The following is a 22,268-nucleotide window of genomic DNA, read 5'->3' as shown; positions in this document are numbered from 1 at the left end:
GTTAGGAGGGCATCCTCAGTTCCTCAATACTTTGGGGTTGAGGGGTAGGACGGCTTCCATAGTGCCGTATTATTTGGGATGGATAGGTAGGAGGACATCCTCAGTTCCTTAATACCTTGGGGTAGAGAGTTAGGAGGGCTTCCTCAGTGCCTCAATACTTTGGGGTAGGAGGGCACCCTCAGTTTCTCAATACTTTGGGGTAGAGGGGTAGGAGGGCATCCTCAGTGCTTTGATACTTTAATGTGGAGAGGTAGGAGGGCATTCTCAGTTCCTTAATACCTTGGAGTGGAGAGTTAGGAGGGCATCCTCAGTTCCTCAATACTTTGGGGTTGAGGGGTAGGACGGCTTCCATAGTGCCGTATTATTTGGGGTGGATAGGTAGGAGGACATCCTCAGTTCCTTAATACCTTGGAGTGGAGAGTTAGGAGGGCATTCTCAGTTCCTCAATACTTTGGGGTAGGAGGGCACCCTCAGTTTCTCAATACTTTGGGGTAGAGGGGTAGGAGGGCATCCTCAGTGCCTTGATACTTTAACGTGGAGAGGTAGGAGGGCATTCTCAGTTCCTTAATACCTTGGAGTGGAGAGTTAGGAGGACATCCTCAGTTCCTCAATACTTTGGGGTTGAGGGGTAGGACGGCTTCCATAGTGCCGTATTATTTGGGGTGGATAGGTAGGAGGACATCCTCAGTTCCTTAATACCTTGGAGTGGAGAGTTAGGAGGGCATCCTCAGTTCCTCAATACTTTGGGGTAGGAGGGCGCCCTCAGTTTCTCAATACTTTTAGGTAGAGGGGTAGGAGGGCATCCTCAGTGCCTTGATACTTTAACGTGGAGAGGTAGGAGGGCATTCTCAGTTCCTTAATACCTTGGAGTGGAGAGTTAGGAGGGCATCCTCAGTTCCTCAATACTTTGGGGTAGGAGGGCACCCTCAGTTTCTCAATACTTTGGGGTATAGGGGTAGGAGGGCATCCTCAGTGCCTTGATACTTTAACGTGGAGAGGTAGGAGGGCATTCTCAGTTCCTTAATACCTTGGAGTGGAGAGTTAGGAGGGCATCCTCAGTTCCTCAATACTTTGGGGTTGAGGGGTAGGACGGCTTCCATAGTGCCGTATTATTTGGGATGGATAGGTAGGAGGACATCCTCAGTTCCTTAATACCTTGGGGTAGAGAGTTAGGAGGGCTTCCTCAGTGCCTCAATACTTTGGGGTAGGAGGGCACCCTCAGTTTCTCAATACTTTGGGGTAGAGGGGTAGGAGGGCATCCTCAGTGCCTTGATACTTTAACATGGAGAGGTAGGAGGGCATTCTCAGTTCCTTAATACCTTGGAGTGGAGAGTTAGGAGGGCATCCTCAGTTCCTCAATACTTTGGGGTTGAGGGGTAGGACGGCTTCCATAGTGCCGTATTATTTGGGGTGGATAGGTAGGAGGACATCCTCAGTTCCTTAATACCTTGGGGTAGAGAGTTAGGAGGGCTTCCTCAGTGCCTCAATACTTTGGGGTAGGAGGGCACCCTCAGTTTCTCAATACCTTGGGGTAGAGGGGTAGGAGGGCATCCTCAGTGCCTTGATACTTTAACGTGGAGAGGTAGGAGGGCATTCTCAGTTCCTTAATACCTTGGAGTGGAGAGTTAGGAGGGCATCCTCAGTTCCTCAATACTTTGGGGTAGGAGGGCACCCTCAGTTTCTCAATACTTTGGGGTAGAGGGGTAGGAGGGCATCCTCAGTGCCTTGATACTTTAACGTGGAGAGGTAGGAGGGCATTCTCAGTTCCTTAATACCTTGGAGTGGAGAGTTAGGAGGGCATCCTCAGTTCCTCAATACTTTGGGGTTGAGGGGTAGGACGGCTTCCATAGTGCCGTATTATTTGGGGTGGATAGCTAAGAGGACATCCTCAGTTCCTTAATACCTTGGGGTAGAGAGTTAGGAGGGCTTCCTCAGTGCCTCAATATTTTGGGGTAGGAGGGCACCCTCAGTTTCTCAATACTTTGGGGTAGAGGGGTAGGAGGGCATCCTCAGTGCCTTGATACTTTAACATGGAGAGGTAGGAGGGCATTCTCAGTTCCTTAATACCTTGGAGTGGAGAGTTAGGAGGGCATCCTCAGTTCCTCAATACTTTGGGGTAGGAGGGCACCCTCAGTTTCTCAATACTTTGGGGTAGAGGGGTAGGAGGGCATCCTCAGTGCCTTGATACTTTAACGTGGAGAGGTAGGAGGGCATTCTCAGTTCCTTAATACCTTGGAGTGGAGAGTTAGGAGGGCATCCTCAGTTCCTCAATACTTTGGGGTTGAGGGGTAGGACGGCTTCCATAGTGCCGTATTATTTGGGGTGGATAGGTAGGAGGACATCCTCAGTTCTTTAATACCTTGGGGTAGAGAGTTAGGAGGGCTTCCTCAGTGCCTCAATACTTTGGGGTAGGAGGGCACCCTCAGTTTCTCAATACTTTGGGGTAGAGGGGTAGGAGGGCATCTTCAGTGCCTTGATACTTTAACGTGGAGAGGTAGGAGGGCATTCTCAGTTCCTTAATACCTTGGAGTGGAGAGTTAGGAGGGCATCCTCAGTTCTTCAATACTTTGGGGTAGGAGGGCAACCTCAGTTTCTCAATACTTTGGGGTAGAGGGGTAGGAGGGCATCCTCAGTGCCTTGATACTTTAACGTGGAGAGGTAGGAGGGCATTCTCAGTTCCTTAATACCTTGGAGTGGAGAGTTAGGAGGACATCCTCAGTTCCTCAATACTTTGGGGTTGAGGGGTAGGACGGCTTCCATAGTGCCGTATTATTTGGGGTGGATAGGTAGGAGGATATCCTCAGTTCCTTAATACCTTGGAGTGGAGAGTTAGGAGGGCATCCTCAGTTCCTCAATACTTTGGGGTAGGAGGGCACCCTCAGTTTCTCAATACTTTGGGGTAGAGGGGTAGGAGTGCATCCTCAGTGCCTTGATACTTTAACGTGGAGAGGTAGGAGGGCATTCTCAGTTCCTTAATACCTTGGAGTGGAGAGTTAGTTGGGCATCCTCAGTTCCTCAATACTTTGGGGTAGGAGGGCAACCTCAGTTTCTCAATACTTTGGGGTAGAGGGGTAGGAGGGCATCCTCAGTGCCTTGATACTTTAACGTGGAGAGGTAGGAGGGCATTCTCAGTTCCTTAATACCTTGGAGTGGAGAGTTAGGAGGACATCCTCAGTTCCTCAATTCTTTGGGGTTGAGGGGTTGGACGGCTTCCATAGTGCCGTATTATTTGGGGTGGATAGGTAGGAGGACATCCTCGGTTCCTTAATACCTTGGAGTGGAGAATTAGGAGGGCATCCTCAGTTCCTCAATACTTTGGGGTAGGAGGGCACCCTCAGTTTCTCAATACTTTGGGGTAGAGGGGTAGGAGTGCATCCTCAGTGCCTTGATACTTTAACGTGGAGAGGTAGGAGGGCATTCTCAGTTCCTTAATACCTTGGAGTGGAGAGTTAGGAGGGCATCCTCAGTTCCTCAATACTTTGGGGTAGGAGGGCACCCTCAGTTTCTCAATACTTTGGGGTAGAGGGGTAGGAGGGCATCCTCAGTGCCTTGATACTTTAACGTGGAGAGGTAGGAGGGCATTCTCAGTTCCTTAATACCTTGGAGTGGAGAGTTAGGAGGGCATCCTCAGTTCCTCAATACTTTGGGGTAGGAGGGCACCCTCAGTTTCTCAATACTTTGGGGTAGAGGGGTAGGAGGGCATTCTCAGTGTCTTGATACCTTAGCGTGGAGAGGTAGGAGGACATCTTCAGTTCCTAAATACCTTGGAGTGGAGTGTTAGGAGAGCATTCTCAGTGCCTCAAAACTTTGGCGTGGAGGGGTAGGAGGGCATCCTCAGTGCCTCGATACATTAGTGTGGTGAGGTAGGAGGACATCCTCAGTTCCTTAATACCTTGGAGTTTAGAGTTAGGAGGGCATCCTCAGTTCCTCAATACTTTTGGTTAGGAGGGCACCCTCAGTTTCTCAATACTTTGGGGTAGAGGGGTAGGAGGGCATCCTCAGTGCCTTGATACTTTAACGTGGAGAGTTAGGAGGGCATCCTCAGTTCCTCAATACTTTGGGGTAGGAGGGCATCCTCAGTGCCTTGATACTTTAACGTGGAGAGGTAGGAGGGCATCCTCAGTGCCTTGATACTTTAACGTGGAGAGGTAGGAGGGCATTCTCAGTTCCTTAATACCTTGGAGTGGAGAGTTAGGAGGGCATCCTCAGTTCCTCAATACTTTGGGGTAGAGGGGTAGGACGGCTTCCATAGTGCCGTATTATTTGGGATGGATAGGTAGGAGGACATCCTCAGTTCCTTAATACCTTGGGGTAGAGAGTTAGGAGGGCTTCCTCAGTGCCTCAATACTTTGGGGTAGGAGGGCATCCTCAGTTTATCAATACTTTAGGGTAGAGGGGTAGGAGGGCATCCTCAGTGCCTTGATACTTTAACGTGGAGAGGTAGGAGGGCATTCACAATTCCTTAATGCCTTGGAGTGGAGAGTTAGGAGGGCATCCTCAGTTCCTCAATACTTTGGGGTTGAGGGGTAGGACGGCTTCCATAGTGCCGTATTATTTGGGGTGGATAGGTAGGAGGACATCCTCAGTTCCTTAATACCTTGGAGTGGAGAGTTAGGAGGGCATCCTCAGTTCCTCAATACTTTGGGGTAGGAGGGCACCCTCAGTTTCTCAATACTTTGGGGTAGAGGGGTAGGAGGGTATCCTCAGTGCCTTGATACTTTAACGTGGAGAGGTAGGAGGGCATTCTCAGTTCCTTAATACCTTGGAGTGGAGAGTTAGGAGGACATCCTCAGTTCCTCAATACTTTGGGGTTGAGGGGTAGGACAGCTTCCATAGTGCCGTATTATTTGGGGTGGATAGGTAGGAGGACATCCTCAGTTCCTTAATACCTTGGAGTGGAGAGTTAGGAGGGCATCCTCAGTTCCTCAATACTTTGGGGTAGGAGGGCACCCTCAGTTTCTCAATACTTTGGGGTAGAGGGGTAGGAGGGCATCCTCAGTGCCTTGATACTTTAACGTGGAGAGGTAGGAGGGCATTCTCAGTTCCTTAATACCTTGGAGTGGAGAGTTAGGAGGGCATCCTCAGTTCCTCAATACTTTGGGGTAGGAGGGCACCCTCAGTTTCTCAATACTTTGGGGTAGAGGGGTAGGAGGGCATCCTCAGTGCCTTGATACTTTAACGTGGAGAGGTAGGAGGGCATTCTCAGTTCCTTAATACCTTGGAGTGGAGAGTTAGGAGGGCATCCTCAGTTCCTCAATACTTTGGGGTTGAGGGGTAGGACGGCTTCCATAGTGCCGTATTATTTGGGATGGATAGGTAGGAGGACATCCTCAGTTCCTTAATACCTTGGGGTAGAGAGTTAGGAGGGCTTCCTCAGTGTCTCAATACTTTGGGGTAGGAGCGCACCCACAGTTTCACAATACTTTGGGGTAGAGGGGTAGGAGGGCATCCTCAGTGCCTTGATACTTTAACATGGAGAGGTAGGAGGGCATTCTCAGTTCCTTAATACCTTTTAGTGGAGAGTTAGGAGGGCATCCTCAGTTCCTCAATACTTTGGGGTTGAGGGGTAGGACGGCTTCCATAGTGCCGTATTATTTGGGGTGGATAGGTAGGAGGACATACTCAGTTCCTTAATACCTTGGGGTAGAGAGTTAGGAGGGCTTCCTCAGTGCCTCAATACTTTCTGGTAGGAGGGCACCCTCAGTATCTCAATACTTTGGGGTAGAGGGGTAGGAGGGCATCCTCAGTGCCTTGATACTTTAACGTGGAGAGGTAGGAGGGCATTCTCAGTTCCTAAATACCTTGGAGTGGAGAGTTAGGAGGGCATCCTCAGTTCCTCAATACTTTGGGGTTGAGGGGTAGGACGGCTTCCATAGTGCCGTATTATTTGGGGTGGATAGGTAGGAGGACATCCTCAGTTCCTTAATACCTTGGAGTTTAGAGTTAGGAGGGCATCCTCAGTTCCTCAATACTTTGGGGTAGGAGGGCACCCTCAGTTTCTCAATACTTTGGGGTAGAGGGGTAGGAGGGCATCCTCAGTGCCTTCATACTTTAACGTGGAGAGGTAGGAGGGCATTCTCAATTCCTTAATACCTTGGAGTGGAGAGTTAGGAGGGCATCCTCAGTTCCTCAATACTTTGGGGTAGGAGGGCACCCTCAGTTTCTCAATACTTTGGGGTAGAGGGGTAGGAGGGCATCCTCAGTGCCTTGATACTTTAACGTGGAGAGGTAGGAGGGCATTCTCAGTTCCTTAATACCTTGGAGTGGAGAGTTAGGAGGGCATCCTCAGTTCCTCAATACTTTGGGGTTGAGGGGTAGGATGGCTTCCATAGTGCCGTATTATTTGGGATGGATAGGTAGGAGGACATCCTCAGTTCCTTAATACCTTGGGGTAGAGAGTTAGGAGGGCTTCCTCAGTGCCTCAATACTTTGGGGTAGGAGGGCACCCTCAGTTTCTCAATACTTTGTGGTAGAGGGGTAGGAGGGCATCCTCAGTGCCTTGATACTTTAACGTGGAGAGGTAGGAGGGCATTCTCAGTTCCTTAATACCTTGGAGTGGAGAGTTAGGAGGGCATCCTCAGTTCCTCAATACTTTGGGGTTGAGGGGTAGGACGGCTTCCATAGTGCCGTATTATTTGGGATGGATAGGTAGGAGGACATCCTCAGTTCCTTAATACCTTGGGGTAGAGAGTTAGGAGGGCTTCCTCAGTGCCTCAATACTTTGGGGTTGAGGGGTAGGACGGCTTCCATAGTGCCGTATTATTTGGGGTGGATAGGTAGGAGGACATCCTCAGTTCCTTAATACCTTGGAGTGGAGAGTTAGGAGGGCATCCTCAGTTCCTCAATACTTTGTGGTTGAGGGGTAGGACGGCTTCCATAGTGCCGTATTATTTGGGATGGATAGATAGGAGGACATCCTCAGTTCCTTAATACCTTGGGGTAGAGAGTTAGGAGGGCTTCCTCAGTGCCTCAATACTTTGGGGTAGGAGGGCACCCTCAGTTTCTCAATACTTTGTGGTAGAGGGGTAGGAGGGCATCCTCAGTGCCTTGATACTTTAACGTGGAGAGGTAGGAGGGCATTCTCAGTTCCTTAATACCTTGGAGTGGAGAGTTAGGAGGGCATCCTCAGTTCCTCAATACTTTGGGGTTGAGGGGTAGGACGGCTTCCATAGTGCCGTATTATTTGGGATGGATAGGTAGGAGGACAGCCTCAGTTCCTTAATACCTTGGGGTAGAGAGTTAGGAGGGCTTCCTCAGTGCCTCAATACTTTGGGGTAGGAGGGCACCCTCAGTTTCTCAATACTTTGGGGTAGAGGGGTAGGAGGGCATCCTCAGTGCTTTGATACTTTAATGTGGAGAGGTAGGAGGGCATTCTCAGTTACTTAATACCTTGGAGTGGAGAGTTAGGAGGGCATCCTCAGTTCCTCAATACTTTGGGGTTGAGTGGTAGGATGGCTTCCATAGTGCCGTATTATTTGGGGTGGATAGGTAGGAGGACATCCTCAGTTCCTTAATACCTTGGAGTGGAGAGTTAGGAGGGCATCCTCAGTTCCTCAATACTTTGGGGTAGGAGGGCACCCTCAGTTTCTCAATACTTTGGGGTAGAGGGGTAGGAGGGCATCCTCAGTGCCTTGATACTTTAACGTGGAGAGGTAGGAGGGCATTCTCAGTTCCTTAATACCTTGGAGTGGAGAGTTAGGAGGGCATCCTCAGTTCCTCAATACTTTGGGGTAGGAGGGCACCCTCAGTTTCTCAATACTTTGGGGTAGAGGGGTAGGAGGGCATCCTCAGTGCCTTGATATTTTAACGTGGAGAGGTAGGAGGGCATTCTCAGTTCCTTAATACCTTGGAGTGGAGAGTTAGGAGGGCATCCTCAGTTCCTCAATACTTTGGGGTTGAGGGGTAGGACGGCTTCCATAGTGCCGTATTATTTGGGATGGATAGGTAAGAGGAAATCCTCAGTTCCTTAATACCTTGGGGTAGAGAGTTAGGAGGGCTTCCTCAGTGTCTCAATACTTTGGGGTAGGAGCGCACCCACAGTTTCACAATACTTTGGGGTAGAGGGGTAGGAGGGCATCCTCAGTGCCTTGATACTTTAACATGGAGAGGTAGGAGGGCATTCTCAGTTCCTTAATACCTTTTAGTGGAGAGTTAGGAGGGCATCCTCAGTTCCTCAATACTTTGGGGTTGAGGGGTAGGACGGCTTCCATAGTGCCGTATTATTTGGGGTGGATAGGTAGGAGGACATCCTCAGTTCCTTAATACCTTGGGGTAGAGAGTTAGGAGGGCTTCCTCAGTGCCTCAATACTTTCTGGTAGGAGGGCACCCTCAGTATCTCAATACTTTGGGGTAGAGGGGTAGGAGGGCATCCTCAGTGCCTTGATACTTTAACGTGGAGAGGTAGGAGGGCATTCTCAGTTCCTTAATACCTTGGAGTGGAGAGTTAGGAGGGCATCCTCAGTACCTCAATACTTTGGGGTTGAGGGGTAGGACGGCTTCCATAGTGCCGTATTATTTGGGGTGGATAGGTAGGAGGACATCCTCAGTTCCTTAATACCTTGGAGTTTAGAGTTAGGAGGGCATCCTCAGTTCCTCAATACTTTGGGGTAGGAGGGCACCCTCAGTTTCTCAATACTTTGGGGTAGAGGGGTAGGAGGGCATCCTCAGTGCCTTGATACTTTAACGTGGAGAGGTAGGAGGGCATTCTCAATTCCTTAATACCTTGGAGTGGAGAGTTAGGAGGGCATCCTCAGTTCCTCAATACTTTGGGGTAGGAGGGCACCCTCAGTTTCTCAATACTTTGGGGTAGAGGGGTAGGAGGGCATCCTCAGTGCCTTGATACTTTAACGTGGAGAGGTAGGAGGGCATTCTCAGTTCCTTAATACCTTGGAGTGGAGAGTTAGGAGGGCATCCTCAGTTCCTCAATACTTTGGGGTTGAGGGGTAGGATGGCTTCCATAGTGCCGTATTATTTGGGATGGATAGGTAGGAGGACATCCTCAGTTCCTTAATACCTTGGGGTAGAGAGTTAGGAGGGCTTCCTCAGTGCCTCAATACTTTGGGGTAGGAGGGCACCCTCAGTTTTTCAATACTTTGTGGTAGAGGGGTAGGAGGGCATCCTCAGTGCCTTGATACTTTAACGTGGAGAGGTAGGAGGGCATTCTCAGTTCCTTAATACCTTGGAGTGGAGAGTTAGGAGGGCATCCTCAGTTCCTCAATACTTTGGGGTTGAGGGGTAGGACGGCTTCCATAGTGCCGTATTATTTGGGATGGATAGGTAGGAGGACATCCTCAGTTCCTTAATACCTTGGGGTAGAGAGTTAGGAGGGCTTCCTCAGTGCCTCAATACTTTGGGGTTGAGGGGTAGGACGGCTTCCATAGTGCCGTATTATTTGGGGTGGATAGGTAGGAGGACATCCTCAGTTCCTTAATACCTTGGAGTGGAGAGTTAGGAGGGCATCCTCAGTTCCTCAATACTTTGGGGTTGAGGGGTAGGACGGCTTCCATAGTGCCGTATTATTTGGGGTGGATAGGTAGGAGGACATCCTCAGTTCCTTAATACCTTGGAGTGGAGAGTTAGGAGGGCATCCTCAGTTCCTCAACACTTTGGGGTAGGAGGGCACCCTCAGTTTCTCAATACTTTGGGGTAGAGGGGTAGGAGGGCATCCTCAGTGCCTTGATACTTTAATGTGGAGAGGTAGGAGGGCATTCTCAGTTCCTTAATACCTTGGAGTGGAGAGTTAGGAGGGCATCCTCAGTTCCTCAATACTTTGGGGTTGAGGGGTAGGACGGCTTCCATAGTGCCGTATTATTTGGGGTGGATAGGTAGGAGGACATCCTCAGTTCCTTAATACCTTGGAGTGGAGAGTTAGGAGGGCATCCTCAGTTCCTCAACACTTTGGGGTAGGAGGGCACCCTCAGTTTCTCAATACTTTGGGGTAGAGGGGTAGGAGGGCATCCTCAGTGCCTTGATACTTTAACGTGGAGAGGTAGGAGGGCATTCTCAGTTCCTTAATACCTTGGAGTGGAGAGTTAGGAGGGCATCCTCAGTTCCTCAATACTTTGGGGTTGAGGGGTAGGACGGCTTCCATAGTGCCGTATTATTTGGGATGGATAGGTAGGAGGACATCCTCAGTTCCTTAATACCTTGGGGTAGAGAGTTAGGAGGGCTTCCTCAGTGCCTCAATACTTTGGGGTAGGAGGGCACCCTCAGTTTCTCAATACTTTGGGGTAGAGGGGTAGGAGGGCATCCTCAGTGCCTTGATACTTTAATGTGGAGAGGTAGGAGGGCATTCTCAGTTCCTTAATACCTTGGAGTGGAGAGTTAGGAGGGCATCCTCAGTTCCTCAATACTTTGGGGTTGAGGGGTAGGACGGCTTCCATAGTGCCGTATTATTTGGGGTGGATAGGTAGGAGGACATCCTCAGTTCCTTAATACCTTGGGGTAGAGAGTTAGGAGGGCTTCCTCAGTGCCTCAATACTTTGGGGTAGGAGGGCACCCTCAGTTTCTCAATACGTTGGGGTAGAGGGGTAGGAGGGCATCCTCAGTGCCTTGATACTTTAACGTGGAGAGGTAGGAGGGCATTCTCAGTTCCTTAATACCTTGAAGTGGAGAGTTAGGAGGGCATCCTCAGTTCCTCAATACTTTGGGGTAGGAGGGCACCCTCAGTTTCTCAATACTTTGGGGTAGAGGGGTAGGAGGGCATCCTCAGTGCCTTGATACTTTAACGTGGAGAGGTAGGAGGGCATTCTCAGTTCCTTAATACCTTGGAGTGGAGAGTTAGGAGGGCATCCTCAGTTCCTCAATACTTTGGGGTTGAGGGGTAGGACGGCTTTCATAGTGCCGTATTATTTGGGATGGATAGGTAGGAGGACATCCTCAGTTCCTTAATACCTTGGGGTAGAGAGTTAGGAGGGCTTCCTCAGTGCCTCAATACTTTGGGGTAGGAGGGCACCCTCAGTTTCTCAATACTTTGGGGTAGAGGGGTAGGAGGGCATCCTCAGTGCGTTGATACTTTAACATGGAGAGGTAGGAGGCCATTCTCAGTTCCTTAATACCTTGGAGTGGAGAGTTAGGAGGGCATCCTCAGTTCCTCAATACTTTGGGGTAGGAGGGCACCCTCAGTTTCTCAATACTTTGGGGTAGAGGGGTAGGAGGGCATCCTCCGTGCCTTGATACTTTAACGTGGAGAGGTAGGAGGGCATTCTCAGTTCCTTAATACCTTGGAGTGGAGAGTTAGGAGGACATCCTCAGTTCCTCAATACTTTGGGGTTGAGGGGTAGGACGGCTTCCATAGTGCCGTATTATTTGGGGTGGATAGGTAGGAGGACATCCTCAGTTCCTTAATACCTTGGGGTAGAGAGTTAGGAGGGCTTCCTCAGTGCCTCAATACTTTGGGGTAGGAGGGCACCCTCAGTTTCTCAATACTTTGGGGTAGAGGGGTAGGAGGGCATCCTCAGTGCCTTGATACTTTAACGTGGAGAGGTAGGAGGGCATTCTCAGTTCCTTAATACCTTGGAGTGGAGAGTTAGGAGGGCATCCTCAGTTCCTCAATACTTTGGGGTAGGAGGGCACCCTCATTTTCTCAATACTTTGGGGTAGAGGGGTAGGAGGGCATCCTCAGTGCCTTGATACTTTAACGTGGAGAGGTAGGAGGGCATTCTCAGTTCCTTAATACCTTGGAGTGGAGAGTTAGGAGGACATCCTCAGTTCCTCAATACTTTGGGGTTGAGGGGTAGGACGGCTTCCATAGTGCCGTATTATTTGGGGTGGATAGGTAGGAGGACATCCTCAGTTCCTTAATACCTTGGAGTGGAGAGTTAGGAGGGCATCCTCAGTGCCTCAATACTTTGGGGTAGGAGGGCACCCTCAGTTTCTCAATACTTTGGGGTAGAGGGGTAGGAGGACATCCTCAGTGCCTTGATTCTTTAAAGTGGAGAGGTAGGAGGGCATTCTCAGTTCCTTAATACCTTGGAGTGGAGAGTTAGGAGGACATCCTCAGTTCCTCAATACTTTGGGGTAGGAGGGCACCCTCAGTTTCTCAATACTTTGGGGTAGAGGGGTAGGAGGGCATCCTCAGTGCCTTGATACTTTAACGTGGAGGGGTAGGAGGGCATTCTCAGTTCCTTAATACCTTGGAGTGGAGAGTTAGGAGGGCATCCTCAGTTCTTCAATACTTTGGGGTTGAGGGGTAGGACGGCTTCCATAGTGCCATATTATTTGGGGTGGATAGGTAGGAGGACATCCTCAGTTCCTTAATACCTTGTAGTGGAGAGTTAGGAGGGCATCTTCAGTTCCTCAATACTATGGGGTAGGAGGGCACCCTCAGTTTCTCAATACTTTGGGGTAGAGGGGTAGGAGGGCATCCTCAGTGCCTTGATACTTTAACGTGGAGAGGTAGGAGGGCATTCTCAGTTTCTTAATACCTTGGAGTGGAGAGTTAGGAGGGCATCCTCAGTTCCTCAATACTTTGGGGTTGAGGGGTAGGACGGCTTCCATAGTGCCGTATTATTTGGGATGGATAGGTTGGAGGACATCCTCAGTTCCTTAATACCTTGGGGTAGAGAGTTAGGAGGGCTTCCTCAGTGCCTCAATACTTTGGGGTAGGAGGGCACCCTCAGTTTCTCAATACTTTTGGGTAGAGGGGTAGGAGGGCATCCTCAGTGCCTTGATACTTTAACGTGGAGAGGTAGGAGGGCATTCTCAGTTCCTTAATACCTTGGAGTGGAGAGTTAGGAGGGCATCCTCAGTTCCTCAATACTTTGGGGTAGGAGGGCACCCTCAGTTTCTCAATACTTTGGGGTAGAGGGGTAGGAGGGCATCCTCAGTGCCTTGATACTTTAACGTGGAGAGGTAGGAGGGCATTCTCAGTTCCTTAATACCTTGGAGTGGAGAGTTAGGAGGGCATCCTCAGTTCCTCAATACTTTGGGGTTGAGGGGTAGGACGGCTTCCATAGTGCCGTATTATTTGGGATGGATAGGTAGGAGGACATCCTCAGTTCCTTAATACCTTGATACCTTGGGGAAGAGAGTTAGGAGGGCTTCCTCAGTGCCTCAATACTTTGGGGTAGGAGGGCACCCTCAGTTTCTCAATACTTTGGGGTAGAGGGGTAGGAGGGCATCCTCAGTGCCTTGATACTTTAACATGGAGAGGTAGGAGGGCATTCTCAGTTCCTTAATACCTTGGAGTGGAGAGTTAGGAGGGCATCCTCAGTTCCTCAATACTTTGGGGTAGGAGGGCACCCTCAGTTTCTCAATACTTTGGGGTAGAGGGGTAGGAGGGCATCCTCAGTGCCTTGATACTTTAACGTGGAGAGGTAGGAGGGCATTCTCAGTTCCTTAATACCTTGGAGTGGAGAGTTAGGAGGGCATCCTCAGTTCCTCAATACTTTGGGGTTGAGGGGTAGGACGGCTTCCATAGTGCCGTATTATATGGGATGGATAGGTAGGAGGACATCCTCAGTTCCTTAATACCTTGGGGTAGAGAGTTAGGAGGGCTTCCTCAGTGCCTCAATACTTTGGGGTAGGAGGGCACCCTCAGTTTCTCAATACTTTTGGGTAAAGGGGTAGGAGGGCATCCTAAGTGCCTTGATACTTTAACATGGAGAGGTAGGAGGGCATTCTCAGTTCCTTAATACCTTGGAGTGGAGAGTTAGGAGGGCATCCTCAGTTCCTCAATACTTTGGGGTAGGAGGGCACCCTCAGTTTCTCAATACTTTGGGGTAGAGGGGTAGGAAGGTAACCTCAGTGCCTTGATACTTTAACGTGGAGAGGTAGGAGGGCATTCTCAGTTCCTTAATACCTTGGAGTGGAGAGTTAGGAGGGCATCCTCAGTTCCTCAATACTTTGGGGTTGAGGGGTAGGACGGCTTCCATAGTGCCGTATTATTTGGGGTGGATAGGTAGGAGGACATCCTCAGTTCCTTAATACCTTGGAGTTTAGAGTTAGGAGGGCATCCTCAGTTCCTCAATACTTTGGGGTAGGAGGGCACCCTCAGTTTCTCAATACTTTGGGGTAGAGGGGTAGGAGGGCATCCTCAGTGCCTTGATACTTTAACGTGGAGAGGTAGGAGGGCATTCTCAGTTCCTTAATACCTTGGAGTGGAGAGTTAGGAGGGCATCCTCAGTTCCTCAATACTTTGGGGTTGAGGGGTAGGATGGCTTCCATAGTGCCGTATTATTTGGGATGGATAGGTAGGAGGACATCCTCAGTTCCTTAATACCTTGGGGTAGAGAGTTAGGAGGGCTTCCTCAGTGCCTCAATACTTTGGGGTAGGAGGGCACCCTCAGTTTCTCAATACTTTGGGGTAGAGGGGTAGGAGGGCATCCTCAGTGCCTTGATACTTTAACGTGGAGAGGTAGGAGGGCATTCACAGTTCCTTAATACCTTGGAGTGGAGAGTTAGGAGGGCATCCTCAGTTCCTCAATACTTTGGGGTTGAGGGGTAGGACGGCTTCCATAGTGCCGTATTATTTGGGGTGGATAGGTAGGAGGACATCCTCAGTTCCTTAATACATTGGAGTGGAGAGTTAGGAGGGCATCCTCAGTTCCTCAATACTTTGGGGTAGGAGGGCACCCTCAGTTTCTCAATACTTTGGGGTAGAGGGGTAGGAGGACATCCTCAGTGCCTTGATACTTTAATGTGGAGAGGTAGGAGGGCATTCTCAGTTCCTTAATACCTTGGAGTGGAGAGTTAGGAGGACATCCTCAGTTCCTCAATACTTTGGGGTTGAGGGGTAGGACGGCTTCCATAGTGCCGTATTATTTGGGGTGGATAGGTAGGAGGACATCCTCAGTTCCTTAATACCTTGGAGTGGAGAGTTAGGAGGGCATCCTCAGTTCCTCAATACTTTGGGGTAGGAGGGCACCCTCAGTTTCTCAATACTTTGGGGTAGAGGGGTAGGAGGGCATCCTCAGTGCCTTGATACTTTAACGTGGAGAGGTAGGAGGGCATTCTCAGTTCCTTAATACCTTGGAGTGGAGAGTTAGGAGGGCATCCTCAGTTCCTCAATACTTTGGGGTTGAGGGGTAGGACGGCTTCCATAGTGCCGTATTATTTGGGATGGATAGGTAGGAGGACATCCTCAGTTCCTTAATACCTTGATACCTTGGGGTAGAGAGTTAGGAGGGCTTCCTCAGTGCCTCAATACTTTGGGGTAGGAGGGCACCCTCAGTTTCTCAATACTTTGGGGTAGAGGGGTATGAGGGCATCCTCAGTGCCTTGATACTTTAACGTGGAGAGGTAGGAGGGCATTCTCAGTTCCTTAATACCTTGGAGTGGAGAGTTAGGGGGGCATCCTCAGTTCCTCAATACTTTGGGGTAGGAGGGCACGCTCAGTTTCTCAATACTTTGGGGTAGAGGGGTAGGAGGGCATCCTCAGTGCCTTGATACTTTAACGTGGAGAGGTAGGAGGGCATTCTCAGTTCCTTAATACCTTGGAGTGGAGAGTTAGGAGGGCATCCTCAGTTCCTCAATACTTTGGGGTTGAGGGGTAGGTTGGCTTCCATAGTGCCGTATTATATGGGATGGATAGGTAGGAGGACATCCTCAGTTCCTTAATACCTTGGGGTAGAGAGTTAGGAGGGCTTCCTCAGTGCCTCAATACTTTGGGGTAGGAGGGCACCCTCAGTTTCTCAATACTTTTGGGTAGAGGGGTAGGAGGGCATCCTCAGTGCCTTGATACTTTAACGTGGAGAGGTAGGAGGGCATTCTCAGTTCCTTAATACCTTGGAGTGGAGAGTTAGGAGGGCATCCTCAGTTCCTCAATACTTTGGGGTAGGAGGGCACCCTCAGTTTCTCAATACTTTGGGGTAGAGGGGTAGGAGGGCATCCTCAGTGCCTTGATACTTTAACATGGAGAGGTAGGAGGACATGCTCAGTTCCTTAATACCTTGGAGTGGAGAGTTAGGAGGTCATCCTCAGTTCCTCAATACTTTGGGGTTGAGGGGTAGGACGGCTTCCATAGTGCCGTATTATTTGGGGTGGATAGGTAGGAGGACATCCTCAGTTCCTTAATACCTTGGGGTAGAGAGTTAGGAGGGCTTCCTCAGTGCCTCAATACTTTGGGGTAGGAGGGCACCCTCAGTTTCTCAATACTTTGGGGTAGAGGGGTAGGAGGACATCCTCAGTGCCTTGATACTTTAACGTGGAGAGGTAGGAGGGCATTCTCAGTTCCTTAATACCTTGGAGTGGAGAGTTAGGAGGGCATCCTCAGTTCCTCAATACTTTGGGGTAGGAGGGCACCCTCAGTTTCTCAATACTTTGGGGTAGAGGGGTAGGAGGGCATCCTCAGTGCCTTGATACGTTAACGTGGAGGGGTAAGAGGGCATTCTCAGTTCCTTAATACCTTGGAGTGGAGAGTTAGGAGGGCATCCTCAGTTCCTCAATACTTTGGGGTTGAGGGGTAGGACGGCTTCCATAGTGCCGTATTATTTGGGGTGGATAGGTAGGAGGACATCCTCAGTTCCTTAATACCTTGGGGTAGAGAGTTAGGAGGGCTTCCTCAGTGCCTCAATACTTTGGGGTAGGAGGGCACCCTCAGTTTCTCAATACTTTGGGGTAGAGGGGTAGGAGGGCATCCTCAGTGCCTTGATACTTTAACGTGGAGAGGTAGGAGGGCATTCTCAGTTCCTTAATACCTTGGAGTGGAGAGTTAGGAGGGCATCCTCAGTTCCTCAATACTTTGGGGTAGGAGGGCACCCTCAGTTTCTCAATACTTTGGGGTAGAGGGGTAGGAGGGCATCCTCAGTGCCTTGATACTTTAACGTGGAGAGGTAGGAGGGCATTCTCAGTTCCTTAATACCTTGGAGTGGAGAGTTAGGAGGACATCCTCAGTTCCTCAATACTTTGGGGTTGAGGGGTAGGACGGCTTCCATAGTGCCGTATTATTTGGGGTGGATAGGTAGGAGGACATCCTCAGTTCCTTAATACCTTGGAGTGGAGAGTTAGGAGGGCATCCTCAGTTCCTCAATACTTTGGGGTTGAGGGGTAGGACGGCTTCCATAGTGCCGTATTATTTGGGGTGGATAGGTAGGAGGACATCCTCAGTTCCTTAATACCTTGGGGTGGAGAGTAGGGATGAGCCGAACACCCCCCGGTTCGGTTCGCTCTAGAACCCGCGAACGGACCGAAAGTTCGCACGAACGTTAGAACCCCATTGACGTCTATGGGACTCGAACGTTCGAAATCAAAAGTGCTCATTTTAAAGGCTAATTTGCATGGTATTGTCCTAAAAAGGGTTTGGGGACCCGGGTCCTACCCCAGGGGACATGTATCAATGCAAAAAAAACTTTTAAAAACGGCTGTTTTTTCGGGAGCAGTGATTTTAATGATGCTTAAAGTAAAAAAAAAAAAAGTGAAATATTCCTTTAAATATCGTACCTGGGGGGTGTCTATAGTATGCCTGTAAAGTGACGCGTGTTTCCCATGTTTAGAACAGTCCCTGCACCAAATGTCATTTTTAAAGGAAAAAATCTCATTTAAAACTGCTTGCGGGTTTAATGTCAGTGAGACAAACGGCATGGGTACCCCCCAGTCCATTACCAGGCCTTTTGGGTCTTGTATGGATATTAAGGGGAACCCCGCACCCAAATTAAAATAAGGAAAGGTGTGGGGCCACCAGGCCCTATATACTCTGAACAGCAGTATACAGGCGGTGCAAACAAGACAGGGACTGTAGGTTTGTTGTTAAGTAGAATCTGTTTGTAATTTTGAACATTTTTAACGTGTTTAGCTCCAGCCAAAAAATCTTTTCTAAGCTTTTTGGAAAACATAGGGAAGGGTTATCACCCCTGTGACATTTGTTTTGCTGTCTTTCCTCCTCTTCAGAAGATTTCACCTCACTTTTTTGTCCCAATGAAAAATGTTTTTTGAAAATTTGGGTTTTTTTGTGGAACAAGGATTGGAAAGCATCAGTGGAAAGGAGAAATTGTTTTCCCATATTAACTCTTACAGGAGAGAATTTCCCTTCCTAGGGGTAGATTTCATCTCACTTCCTGTTGTCTCCTTCCGTTTGCAAGTAGGAGTCGTTTGTAAGTTAGATGTTTGAAAGTAGGGTCCTGCCCTATATACTCAGCAGAAATTTGGGCCTTAGGTGTTGCTGTGGCCACAACACTGTAAGCCCTCACAGGGCCCTGCTGTGAAATATTAGATCAAGAATTGTAATTACATGCCCCTGTTGAACAGGAGCTGAAAAATTAGGCCTTAGGCACTGGTGCTGGTGCCACAACACTGCAACCCCTCACAGACACTCTAGTTGGAACGCAGGAACGAGCCCTGCTGCAAAGTATTGCTTCAAAAATTGTAATTACACGCCCCTGTTAGACAGGGGCAGAAAAATTGGGCCTTAGGCACTGGTGCTGGTGCCACAACACTGCAACCCCTCACAGACACTCTAGTTGGAACGCAGGAACGAGCCCTGCTGCAAAGTATTGCATCAAAAATTGTAATTACACGCCCCTGTTAGACAGGGGCAGAAAAATTGGGCCTTAGGCACTGGTGCTGGTGCCACAACACTGCAACCCCTCACAGACACTCTAGTTGGAATGCAGGAACGAGCCCTGCTGCAAAGTATTACATCAAAAATTGTAATTACACGCCCCTGTTAAACAGGGGCTGAAAAATTGTGCCTTAGGCACTGGTGGTGGCGCCCAGAACCAAAAATGTTCTTACAAGCTATCAGCGTGATGATTGAGGAGGAAGAGGATAATTACTCAGGGATAGTCACTCAGCATCAGCATAGGCAGTCTTTGAAGGGATCTGAGATTTCAAAAAAAATTATTCGGTTACATCAGCATCAGGTGCTTGGTAGCTGGTGGTGATCCAAGACTCATTCATTTTTATGAAGGTCAGCCGATCGACCGAGTCGGTGGACAGACGCACCCTGTGATCGGTTACCACGCCTCCAGCAGCACTGAATGTGCGTTCCGAAAGAACGCTGGATGCAGGACAGGCCAGTAGCTCAATTGCATACTGTGCAAGCTCTGGCCAGTGATCCATCCTCAAGACCCAGTAACCCAGAGGATTTTCGGTGGGAAAGGTGTCCAAGTCTGATCTTGCCCCTAGGTATTCCTGCACCATGTAAAACAGACGCTGGCGATGGTTGCTGGAACCGATCATACCTTGGGGCTGCGGACCAAAAAATTGTCTGAACGCATCGGTCAGACGGCCACCTTCTCCACCGCTCCTTCTTTGACTGACCGAAGCCTCAGCAACACGTTGTCCAGAAACAGGAGTTTGTAACCTCCCAGTCTCTGGGAACGCGTTGCACAGACCTTTCTGCAAGGCCTCCCGAAGATGTTTCATCCTCTGCTCCCTCTGCGATGGCAAGATAAGGTCCGCAACCTTACCCTTGTAACGTGGATCAAGGAGGGTTGCCAGCCAGTATTGGTCCTTCTCCTTGATACCACGAATACGAGGATCCTTACGCAGGCTTTGCAGGATCAGGGAGGCCATGCAGCGTAGGTTTGCTGAGGCATTCGGTCCGGAGTCCTCTGGGTCACTAAGGACAACAACGTCCGCAGCCACCTCCTCCCAGCCACGTACAAGTCCATGTGTTCCTTGGGACTGATCCCTTAAAGACTGCTGCTGATGCTGAGTGCCAGGCTCCACCTCCATACTGACACAATCTTCCTCCTCCTCCTCCTCCTCCTCCTCCTCTTCCTGTGTGATCGGCGGGCACGCAGGAACACTGTCTGGATAAAGGGGGCCTTGAGAGCTAAGGAAGTCCTCCTCTTCCTGCCTCTGTTCTGCCTCAAGTGCCCTGTCCATTATTCCACGCAGCGTGTGCTCCAACAGGTGGACAAGGGGGACAGTGTCACTGATGCATGCACTGTCAGTGCTCACCATCCTCGTGGCCTCCTCGAATGGTGACAGGACAGTGCATGCATCCCTGATCATGGCCCACTGGCGTGGGGAAAAAAAAACAAGCTCCCCTGACCCTGTCCTGGTGCCATAGTCGCACAGGTACTCATTGATGGCCCTCTGCTGCGTGTGCAGCCGCTGCAGCATGGCCAACGTTGAGTTCCACCTGGTGGGCATGTCACAGATTAGGCGGTTCTTGGGCAGGTTAAACTCCTTTTGGAGGTCCGTCAGCCGAGCACTGGCATTATATGACCGGCGGAAATGCACACAGACTTTCCTGGCCTGCCTCAGGACATCCTGTAAGCCCGGGTACCTGCCCAAGAACCGCTGCACCACCAAGTTAAGGACGTGAGCCAAACAGGGCACATGGGTCATTTGTCCCTGTCGGAGGGCAGAGAGGAGGTTGGTGCCATCGTCGCAAACCACCATTCCTGCCTTAAGTTGGCGTGGCGTCAACCACCTCTGAACCTGCCCCTGCAGAGCTGACAGAACCTCTGCCCCAGTGTGGCTCCTGTCCCCCAAGCACACCAGCTCAAGCACCGCATGGCATCTTTTGGCCTGCGTACTTGCGTAGCCCCTTGAACGCCTACGGAGCACCGCTGGTTCCGAGGAAGAGGCCATGGAGGAAGAAGAAGAGGAGGGGGTGGAGGAGAGAGGTGTGTCACAATCAGCATTTTGGAGGCGTGGTGGCGGAACAACCTCCAACACTACTGCACCTTGTCCTGCATCCTTCCCAGCTGCCAGCAGAGTCACCCAATGCGCCGTGAAACTTAGGTAACGTCCCTGTCCATGCCTGCTGGACCATGAGTCAGCGGTAATATGCACCTTACCGCTGACCGCCCTGTCCAGCGAGGCATGGACATTGCCTTCCACATGCCGGTAGAGAGCCGGAATCGCCTTCCGTGAGAAAAAGTGGCGTTTGGGTACCTGCCACTGAGGAACCGCACATTCCACAAACTCACGGAAGGGGGCAGAGTCTACCAACTGAAAAGGCAGCAGTTGAAGTGCTAGCAATTTTGCCAAGCTAGCATTCAACCGCTGGGCATGTGGATGGCTGGGAGCAAACTTCTTTCGGCGGTGCAGCAGCTGGGGCAGGGAAATTTGCCTGGTACAATCTGACGTCGGTGTACCAAAAGCAGATTGCCCACAAGTACTTGGCTGTGACACACCTAATTCTACACCTTCATTCCTTTCACTGCAGGTCTCAGAGAGGACTGAAGGTCTAGTGGGGTTGGAAATCTCAGCTGATGAGGAGCAAGGAGAGATCCTCTTTGTTCTTTGGTGTGGGTCTTTTAGATACGCTTGCCAACGAACTGCATGGCAGGTCAACATATGTCTGGTCAAGCATGTGGTACCCAAGCGGGAGATGTTTTGGCCACGCGAGATACGCTTGAGACATATGTTGCAAATAGCAGCGGTGCGATCTGATGCACTCGTCTCAAAAAAGGCCCACACCAAAGAACTTTTTGAATAACGCGCAGAGACTGCAGCGCCCTGCACATGTGGAGCTTTGGGGTGTGATGCAGTCAATGTGCTGCCCTTAGGCTGGCCCCTGGAGGGCATCCTGCCTCGTTGGTGATGTGCCGCCGCCTCCTCCTCCTCCTCCTCCTCCTCCTCTCTCCTATCAGGCACCCACGTTGAGTCAGTGACCTCATCATCCCCTCCCTCCTCATCACTGGAGCAAACCTGGCAGTATGCTGCAGCAGGGGGAGCATGACTGCCAGATTGCTGTCCTTCTTGGGCACCCCCTCTGTCCGTGCTCATGTTACTGCCTTCATCGAGCTCAGTATCGTCATCAGAGCCTTCCAAACGCTGGGCATCCTCCTGGAGCATGTACCCAACACTGTGGTCAAACAGTTCGAGGGAATCCTCATGAGGACATGGTGGAGCTAGGGAAGGAGTCACTGATGACATTGAGCTGAGGGAAGAGGCCGCTGCTTTGCCAGACAAAGCACCCTGGGCATGGGTGAGAGAGGATGAGGAGGATGAGGACGGCTTGGTCATCCACTCGACCAAGTCTTCCGCATGTTGCGGCTCAACACGGCCAGCTGCCGAAAAAAAGGCCAAGTGTGTCCCATGGCCACGTGCTGATGAGGATGCACCGTCTCCACGACCAGCACTAGACACAGAGCCTGCTTGCCCTCTCTTATTGGCTTGTGACTGTCTGCCTCTCCTTCTTGGCCTTCCAGACATACTAATGGCCTGTAGCTGCACTAAGCTGGGATAGAACACCTGTAATTTTCTTCAGGTAGCTTTATATACTGTAACCAGACAAGCCTGCCTGTCAGTAGGAAGATAACAGGAACGGATCTAGCTGAACACTGTGAGCAGGACGCACTGTACTAAATGTAAATAGTCTAGCTGCCTGACCGTGGTACTAATAGGATCAAATAGAACACCTGTAATTT

The sequence above is a fragment of the Aquarana catesbeiana genome, linkage group LG03 (genome assembly GCF_042186555.1).
Source record: "Aquarana catesbeiana isolate 2022-GZ linkage group LG03, ASM4218655v1, whole genome shotgun sequence".
Taxonomy (NCBI): domain Eukaryota; kingdom Metazoa; phylum Chordata; class Amphibia; order Anura; family Ranidae; genus Aquarana; species Aquarana catesbeiana.
Note: the sequence above shows the minus strand (reverse complement) of the source record.